This window comes from Carassius auratus, unplaced genomic scaffold, assembly GCF_003368295.1.
Source record: "Carassius auratus strain Wakin unplaced genomic scaffold, ASM336829v1 scaf_tig00215765, whole genome shotgun sequence".
NCBI lineage: Eukaryota > Metazoa > Chordata > Actinopteri > Cypriniformes > Cyprinidae > Carassius > Carassius auratus.
In genome coordinates, this window is record NW_020528233.1 from 9,066 (window position 1) to 19,235 (window position 10,170).

General features: G+C 36.5%; 1 pseudogene; it reads right to left on the reverse strand.

Annotated features, from left to right (window-relative positions):
- Positions 1-3,451: 3,451 nt before the first annotated feature.
- LOC113095698 (pituitary homeobox 2-like) lies at positions 3,452-10,152 on the reverse strand (annotated as a pseudogene).
- Between the last annotated feature and the right edge of the window lie 18 nt (positions 10,153-10,170).

Consider the following 10,170-nt stretch of genomic DNA (forward strand, 5'->3'; position numbering starts at 1 on the left):
TGATTGAGTCTAATGGGCTTCAGTGTGTTTAGATTTGAATTTTTGACAGTTGGAGTTCACGGAATGTTCAGATGAGCAGAGGCTTTTCAATGCAAGTCTATGGGATTTTTATGATTTTTAATCTTCAGTTTTATGAAAAGTATAAGTCCGATCAGTTAGAAAAGATATAGCACACCCGGCGAGATCAGTCTGAAGAGCTGGTCCGAGTTTGGAGTCTGTAGAGTTAAAGCTCTAGGAGGAGTTAGAGTTGATAATTTTGTCTCAGAAGAATAATAACTAGATAAAAAAGTTCGTCAAGACAAACTTTAAGTTGGCTTGAGAAAGCCTGACCAGAAAGTCTGAAAAAGTTTGAAAAGTTTGAAAAGTTTGAAAAGATTGAAGTTTAAGTTTAAAAAGTTTTAAGTTTGATGGTTTTCAGTCTGAGATAGATAGATAGATAGACAGATAGACAGATAGATAGATAGATAGATAGATAGATAGATAGACACAGTCAGAAGATAGATAGATAGCTAGATAGATAGATAGCTAGATAGATAGATAGATAGATAGATAGATAGATAGACAGTCAGAAGATAGATAGATAGTTAGATAGATATATAGATAGATAGATAGTTTGAAAATGTGAAAAGTTTAAAAAGTTTAAAAAGATTTAAGTTTAAGAAGTATAAAAATGACAGTGATTAACATATTGTTAGCATTACAAGCAAGTGACTATCATGTGACAAGCATGTACTTAGCATGATTAGCAAGGTATCTAGCATGTCGCTAACATAATTAGCAAGTGACTAGCCATGTCGTTAGCATGATTAACAAGTTACTAGCATGTCGCTAGCATGATTTTAACATGATTAGCATGCGACTAGCATGTTGCTAGCATTATTTCAGCATGATTAGCATGTTGCTAGCATGATTTTAGCATGATTACCATGTTGCTAGCATGATTTTAGCATGATTAGCATGCGACTAGCATGTTGCTAGCATGATTTTAGCATGATTAGCATGTTGCTAGCATGATTTTAGCATGATTAGCATGTTGCTAGCATGATTTTAGCATGATTAGCAGGCGACTAGCATGTTGCTAGCATGATTTTAGCATGATTAGCATGCGACTAGCATGTTGTTAGCATGATTTTTAGCATGATTAGCATGTTGCTAGCATGTCTGTAGCATGATTAACATGCGACTAGCAAGTTGCTAGCATGATTTTAGCATGATTAGCATGATTAGCATGTTGCTAGCATGATTTTAGCATGATTAGCAGGCGACTAGCATGTTGCTAGCATGTCTCTAGCATGATTAGCATGTTGCTAGCATGATTTTAGCATGATTTTAGCATGATTAGCATGTTGCTAGCATGATTTTAGCATGATTAGCATGTTGCTAGCATGATTTTAGCATGATTAGCAGGCGACTAGCATGTTGCTAGCATGATTTTAGCATGATTAGCATGTTGCTAGCATGATTTTAGCATGATTAGCATGTTGCTAGCATGATTTTAGCATGATTAGCAGGCGACTAGCATGTTGCTAGCATGATTTTAGCATGATTAGCATGTTGCTAGCATGATTTTAGCATGATTAGCATGTTGCTAGCATGATTTTAGCATGATTAGCAGGCGACTAGCATGTTGCTAGCATGATTTTAGCATGATTAGCATGTTGCTAGCATGATTTTAGCATGATTAGCATGTTGCTAGCATGTTGCTAGCATGATTTTAGCATGATTAGCATGTTGCTAGCATGATTTTAGCATGATTAGCATGTTGCTAGCATGATTTTAGCATGATTAGCATGCGACTAGCATGTTGCTAGCATGATTTTTAGCATGACTAGCATGTTGTTAGGATAGATAGATAGATAAGTTTGAATAGATAGATAGATAGATAGATAGATAGATAGATGAGTTTGAATATAGATAGATAGATAGATGAGTTTGAATATAGATAGATAGATGAGTTTGAATATAGATAGATAGATAGATAGATAGATAGATAGATAGATGAGTTTGATAGATAGATAGATAGATAGATAGATAGATAGATAGATAGATAGAGTCAGAAGAAAGATAGAGTTAGATGATGATAGATAGATAGATAAATAGATAGATTAGTTTTAATATAGATAGATGAGTTTGATGATAGATAGATAGATAGATTAGTTTTAATATAGATAGATAAGTTTGATAGATAGATAGATAGATAGATAGATAGATAGATAGATAGATAGATAGATAGATTAGTTTTAATATAGATAGATAGATGAGTTTGAATATAGATAGATAGATGAGTTTGAATGAGTTTGAATGGGTTAGTAATAGTACATAGGTTAGTCTGATTGAGTCTAATGGGCTTCAGTGTGTTTAGATTTGAATTTTTGACAGTTGGAGTTCACGGAATGTTCAGATGAGCAGAGGCTTTTCAATGCAAGTCTATGGGATTTTTATGATTTTTAATCTTCAGTTTTATGAAAAGTATAAGTCCAATCAGTTAGAAAAGATATAGCACACCCGGCGAGATTAGTCTGAAGAGCTGGTCCGAGTTTGGAGTCTGTAGAGTTAAAGCTCTAGGAGGAGTTAGAGTTGATAATTTAGTCTAAGAATAATAATAATAATAATAATAATAAGTTTAAATAGAATATCAGTAAGTTGGCTCTCTCAAGCCAACTTAATAATAATAAGTTTAAATAGAATATCAGTAAGTTGGCTCTCTCAAGCCAACTTAATTAAATAACCTCGCGAGTCACTATAGCATTGTACTGGGGCACGAGACATCTTCCTTAATCCTCTTTCCACTCTTTAGCATATTTATTGTAAAGCATTTTCTGTAGTAATTTGACGCTGCGAGCATTTCTTTGTTTACAAACAGCCAGTCAGTTGACACTCAGTGTCGCAATAGGCTACTTCTAATTATATGCGCCAAGCAACTGCACTGAGTCTGATTTTGAAAAATAAAAATGCACAGTTTTGTTTGCGCAGTGGGATGGCACTTTACATGTTTTTATAAGTAATCCAGAACTAAAATGAGATATGAGTCTTGTTTTCGACTTAATCAGGAGCTGATAAGCTTAATACTGGACAATTGTGTATAACATCATAGCCTACTTTATTTTATTTATTTATTACTTTTTTTTTAAAGGAGTTCAGCTGGCAAGTTGGCTCGGTGATGTGTGGTCCAGCCTGCATGCCCCGATCTTATTGTTATTTCAAGCATCGGTGGTCACTGGAGGCCCAGCCTTCAGTCAGTCTTGTATATTCGGCTTCTAATCTGCTCGGGACATCTCGCCCTCTTCACCGGTCTTCTCATGTCACACTGATGTGTATTAGATACATTTCCCTTCCCTCTCTCTCTATAAACCTTAGAATGCCACAAAGCAACAAATGTGTGCATGCATGAGCGTGCAATAATTGTGAAGAAAACGTTTTGAACTGTTTAGAACAATATATTTACTTCCATTAAATAAAACACAATAGTTTATTTTTGGGATGTTGAAAAACGAAACAAAAAATTCCGTACCAAATATTATACACAGAGCAAAAACCAAGTTCATTCGCAGAAACATTTGCGTATTGTTACCCAGGGTTGCTAATCTAGACCTATATTCACACAGACATTTAATAATAAATTTATAATATCACACACGACTTGGTGCGTTTAGTATGTACATTCCCTTGATCGCAAGCAAGACATGATTCCTGTACGTTTTCCACATGCTGTGTTAAACTGAATTCTCGAAAATGCTTAAGAGTTAGAGCTTTTGCCTCTACAAATTGGAGATGATATTAAGATATATGTATAGCCTATATACAACCGTTCAGTCAATTACTGTCCAAAAGTTGAAACGTCAAAATAAATGAGTTTTTTTTTTCTTTTCTTTTTAATATTCTGGTATCCTAAACTCTTCACTGGCTAGTGTGCACTTGCTAGTGTAGAGAGCAAAACTTATTAGAAATGGCGCGTTTGCCTTCCGTTCCCGCTTGACATTCCATAACAGGATTGGACGCGTTTCAGTGGTTTTATTCTTCTAGTGCCCTTGAAACAAAAAGTGTAGTCTCTCGTTCCTGGGATTCGGGATTGTAAATTCTACAATCGTCTCTTACACCGGTCTATCCACTGCGTACTGGCAAGCGCTGAGATTGGAGGCCGGATTCTGCACGCTCGCGTATCCAAAACTCGAGTGCTGCTTCGCTTTCAGTCTCAGACTGGCAAGACTGGAGTTACAAGTGTCCCGGTAAACATACGGAGGTGTCGGTGGGGCGTAAGGGCACGCCGATGTGGGAACCCCGAATTTAGAGAAGGGGTGCTGAGGTTATTCAAGTTATTGAGGCTGTTTAAGCTTGATCCGGGCACGCCGGTGACAGCAGACGGAACCATACTGGAGGACATGCTCATTGAAGAGATGGAGTTAGGTGGGGAGAACATGGTCTGAGAAGACAGCGGATTGACGTTCATGGAATTGAAAAAGGGGAAGCTTTTGGTAGACAGAGAGGCCGAAGTGAGCCCCTTTGCAGCCCAGTTGTTGTACGTGTAGCTGGGATACATGTCATCGTAGGGCTGCATAAGTCCGTTGAATTGAGGCCCGAAACCGTTTTTACACAGCTCGGCCTGTTGGTTCCTCTCCCTTTTTCTCCACTTTGCCCGTCGATTCTTGAACCACACCTGCAGCAAATGCAGAAAATCATTTTTATTTAATGAATTATTTTCTGACACAATGGGAACAGTTAAACCGACCATTATAAGTTTTCAGAATCGCTGTCACCGCGGGCTCCTGCTCGGTTTGTTTTTGGTAGATAAATGATATGGGTGGTGGTGGTTGTGGTGTCAAACTCAGTTAGGATCCCTAATTAAATCGCTTTTTATCAGTCACCCGGAATCTTGTCTGATCCCGGGAATCCCAATACACATCCAGTCTTTAGCGGTCAATGGGTCGCCCGACGCTTCAAATGTGTATTCTCCCTAAGCAGGCGGAGACACACTAACCTTAAGTGTATACAACACGAGATTGACAATCACAAAATACAAGCTTTACACCTCTTTAAAGGCGACTGCGTCACTCCATTAAGGTCTGTCATCGTTTGGGCGTCACTTGTGTTGATTGCAAACAATTTGACTCACCCATAATTCGCCTCTAACTAAAAAGTGACAGATTTAAATTTAAATGATTAAAAAGAGTCATATTTAGCATGTAATCTAAAATATATAATAGGCTACATAACGCGATTTTCATGCAGCGCCCCTATAATTATTGTTAGGCCTAAATATAAGAGTCTTTACAAAATAGTTAATAAATAGTCTACTATAATTTTAAAACAGTGCTAGCAAATTAATTATATATTATATTATATTATATTATATTATGAATAATAATTATTTATTTGCAATAATTTTAAAATAGGCCTATTGTAAGCGTTTTACTTTTTTTTATTTATTAGGCTACTTTTTATTTTAAAATATAAAATTTGAGCATTGAATTGTGGATTTGTTTTCTAAATAAATGGGTTTTAATATAGCTATTATTACATTGTCATTTCATTTCTCAAACTTACTCTGACTCTGGCCTCTGTTAAATTAGTCCAGACAGCGATCTCCTCTCTGGTGGACATGTCCGGGTAGCGATTCCGCTGAAAAGTGGCCTCCAGTTCCTGGAGCTGCTGGCTAGTAAAATGAGTTCGTTGCCGCCTCTGTCTCTTCTTTTTCGATGGGTCATCAGTCGAATCTTCGTTTTTACTCTGTCCCTTCTCTTTCTCTGCAATGCAAAGTAATTCGGTATTGTAAAATATATGTTTAATCCAAGAGGAACAATTTTTAAGCTTCAGGCTCTGTTTTGACACATTGGAGAAGTGTGGGGGTGATAAATGTAATTCCGTTTTATTGAATTTAAAATATTAGACATCATAGTAACAAGTAGGTTCCCTGGTAACAACGTAACGGGCTAAATTAATTGATGTTCCTGAACTAATTTCATATGAACCGCTAATGTTCAACAATAATTTCTTGCAAAGCTAATACCCGAAAAAATTCAAGCATAAATGTTCTAAAATCAATGTTTCAAAATATTTGACCCACAATGAACGCGTCAAGTCTTACTCGTCATAAGAAAAAAGAACATAAGCGGTAGAGAATGTTTGTGTTATTCCATACAAAACGACATGCCGCAGTGTAAACATTTGTTAGAAGCCCACATTTTCACACACAATTTAAGTAAATAAAGCCCTGTCAAAAGGAATGACTTATGTAGACGACTTCAATAGCCATATGAATCAACTAACTGATATATCCATGTCTTTATATATTTGCATGCCTCACACTGTAACCTACTGTTTTCAAATTAAGGGACAAGTTTTAAACGGTTTCTTATCAGAGGCAGTACACCTAATGATAACTGACACCCAACCCGAAAACACTCCAGTTAAATATCTCTTCAGAGGACCAGGGCTTACCTACGGACTCTGGGCTGGAGGTGTCTGAAACCGTGTGAACCTCCAGCCTGTGTTTCGAGTCCACCGACCGCTGGAGCGGTTGCAGACTAGAGGCCATCGTAAGCGGCGTGTGTTTGCTCCCGGTAATGTGGTGATTGTGGTGATGGTGGTCCAGACTCAACGGATCCTTCATAGAGGTCATGGATAGCACAAGCGATTTACGGACGGTTCGCAAGCAGATATAACTTCCTCAGCGATAGTCACAAATATAGAAAAAATAAATAAATAAAAGAAATGAATGAATGTGTCCAGAAGTATCGGCAAGCGTTGTCAGTGCTCCTCTCTCACTTAAACCACTCAAAGCGACACTCCTCAAACGGCTGGTATCGTAATAAAATAAACCCAGTGCTGAAGAGAGTTAAAGTTTTTTTTTTTCGGTTTCGACTGGGTAAAAGATATCTCGGTTTCAGCCGAGAGCTACAAGGAGAGCCAGAGTGACAGGGACAGGTATGTGATATTATATCCACTTGCATACACACACACTCTCCTGCACATCTCAGCGCTCGCTCTTCATTTCAGCTGTCCTTCTCTCCGTCCAACCGAGCTGCTCTATGCGTCCTGACGTCATACAGACTCCGCCCACAATCTGACGGAACATTACAGCCTATACTTGACAGATTTTATGGCCAACCGACTAAAAAACGACCCAAAGAAATGAGAAAATGCAGCCTTTTTTCCTTTTAAACGTCATGTAAATAAAAAGAGGCTGTGCATTCACTGGTGGCTTCCGAGAAAGCAAAATAAGATTAAAAAAAAAAAAAACTATCATAGCCTAGCACACCTGATTTTTTTTTTTTTTTTTTTTTCTGTGCAGGTATCATAAAAACAGTTTTATTAACATTTTAAATCAAACAAAGATTTCTGTCAAAGTAAAATAAGCTCACCAAATTGCACAACTAAACACGAAAACGTATAATGGCACTCTTGAAGATGCTCATTTCTGAATGAAAGTTCCGCTTTTGTCACGTTAATTGGATGATCCTTTGCAACAATGAGTTGACGGTATCAAAGACCGCGTTACAAATTCTTTTGTAGCTAATAAGCTTCGTCTGCTTGGTAATGCATTCCTATCATAAATAGCTAATAGACCTAATAGGCATATAAAAGAAATGCGAAAAATCAGAAAAATATTTATTTTTGAGTTTATTCCTGCTTACTTAAGTTTTACAATTTAATTAGGGAATGAAAGCACTTTTGCGAGGTGTATGTGTGCGCCTCATGCCGTGATTAGCTATTTCGGGGGAGAGAGCGCCCACTTTTCTTTTCTGAGTATGCTACATTTAATCTGATAAGGCGCTTATTTGCTCAAGAATTTTAAATGGGCATCTTTAATGACTTCAAGCTCCTTCACCTTGTTGTCTGAAATTCCTTCAAAACATTGCAATAATGTACATACGTTTAATAACGGCATTGTACATTTTAAATGAAAATAATGTATTAGCCCGAATAATTATCGATTTTAAATTGGCCTATTTATAAATTGTATTTATTATTTATTGTAATCTAAAGTTTTTTTTTAATAGATTGGTCACATTATAAAATAACAGGGGTGAAAAATGCTGTAGCCTACTTGGATTTCTTTTGGAGTTCTGATGATATTTTAGTTGTCATCCAGATACAAATATCACAGTGAATGGGTAATATAGTCTATATATATATATATATATATATATATATATATATATATATATATACAAGAAGAAGAGGCTAACCCGGTTTCTTTATTGGAAGCAGCTGATTGCCGCTACCTCAGTAAGTGAGAAAATTTGTGTAACTAAATGAGCTAACAAACTACATTTTTATTTTTATTTTTGCTTCGCTGCATGTCCTTTGAAATCACCTGAAATGTCAAAACACACCAAGGGGGGGGGGGGGGGGAAAGAGAGAAAAGAGAAAAGGTGCTTATGAAATGACCCGACCATCTCCCATCTCTTACTTTGATTCAGCGCACGCTCTTGCACTGGATATTAATTTATAGCATAATATATGAACATGGAACCGACACATGTTATGTGCAGGTCTTTTGTATGAGAATGTGACCTCGCATTCAACGCATTTGCGCCCAGACACCGCATGATAACGTGTCGGTCTGTTTTCTCTTGCCATTCGATTTTATTTATTTTGAAAATAATATATATATATATATATATATATATATATATATATATATATATATATATATATATATATATATATATATATATATATATATATATATATATTAAATAAACAAACAATAAATAAATGTCATGATTATTCTAGACCTCAGACAGACTAAAATGTAATATGAATATGTTTTACGCGCAGAAATATAAATTGTGCACATCAAAATACCATATAGGCAAAAGTGGCAGAACTCGATTCTTGTTAAACGCACTGATAGATGTGGACTAGATTATTGCTCTGTATTTATTTTGGACCCTCAAAATGCTTCAGAGCGCACTCACAGCCTGCTGTGGATTATTGCCCATGGCGCACCACAGAGCCATTAATTACCAATTCAGTCAATATAAGGGAGACGACAAAGCCTTTTCCATAGGATTAAGAGGACATTAGATTCTTCCATTAGTATATTCCTTCTCACGAGGAGGCTTTCATTACACATTTACTTTTCCCCTGAGTCTATCTAACAAGCGCTGCATATATTACTGCAGAGGAGACGAGATTGTCGGTAATCAAGTCGCTCCAGTGTCTTTTCCATCTTAACGCTGCTGTTGGCATTTTATTGCTCCACTTTTTCCTTTTATCTCTTATGTGCTAGAAGCTCTCTGTATCAGTTCTATAGCCAATATTAAATGACAATGGGGAATGGGATATAATGAAGATAATGGAGTAAATAAGTGTTCTGGTTTGTTATTAGTTGCCTTAATTAGCTTAATGAAGATGCCCATATGATATACAGAGCGGCACACATTATTGTAGCCTGCACAGTTTTCTCATACAGTTTTAATGAAGTCTTTTTTACGTTTCTGTTAAAATTGTCCATGTGCGACAAATTATAATTTTACAGGAGAAATGGTTATTTTTTTATATTTGTGTGCTTAATTTAGTTTCTACAGCGTATCATACTGATGTATAGTTTTAACTATACCTTATTTGTATCATTATATTATTTTAATTTGCCACGTTTTCACATCTTTGCATTGAGGGCGCACGTGATGAACCACGACTGGGCTATATTTTATCACCAGACATTATTAAGTATCGAATCAGTATTTTATGTGAACAAATTAGAGATCATAAACCTCTAAAATCACACAGACTTTGCCTAAAAAAATCTAAATTCCTCTAAATGAGCGGGGTATCATAAAGTCGTTCTTGCTGATCCATGTATGATCCTGTCTTACCACCAGATGTCCATCTTTGACTAGAAACGTCTGATGGTTCCGCTTTTCTTATAACCAGCCACACTTCAAACACCAAAGGTAGTTTGCAAACTCCTTACTTTTACATAGACCAGTTTTTTCTAGCTGCAATTAGTATTTTATGTAGGCCAGGCAACGTTGAGATGTTTGATTAAACCAAGCAAGGACATTAATAAATCCAGATCTTCTCTGGAGATTTAACAAGGAGGGGCGCTTGTCATTCACCAAGATCTTCTTACCTAATTGAGCACACGTTGATGCAAGTTTGCGGCAGTGGGAGTCCATTTGTTAGATTATACGTTCAGCACCTGTGAAAAAAAGAGAAATGTTT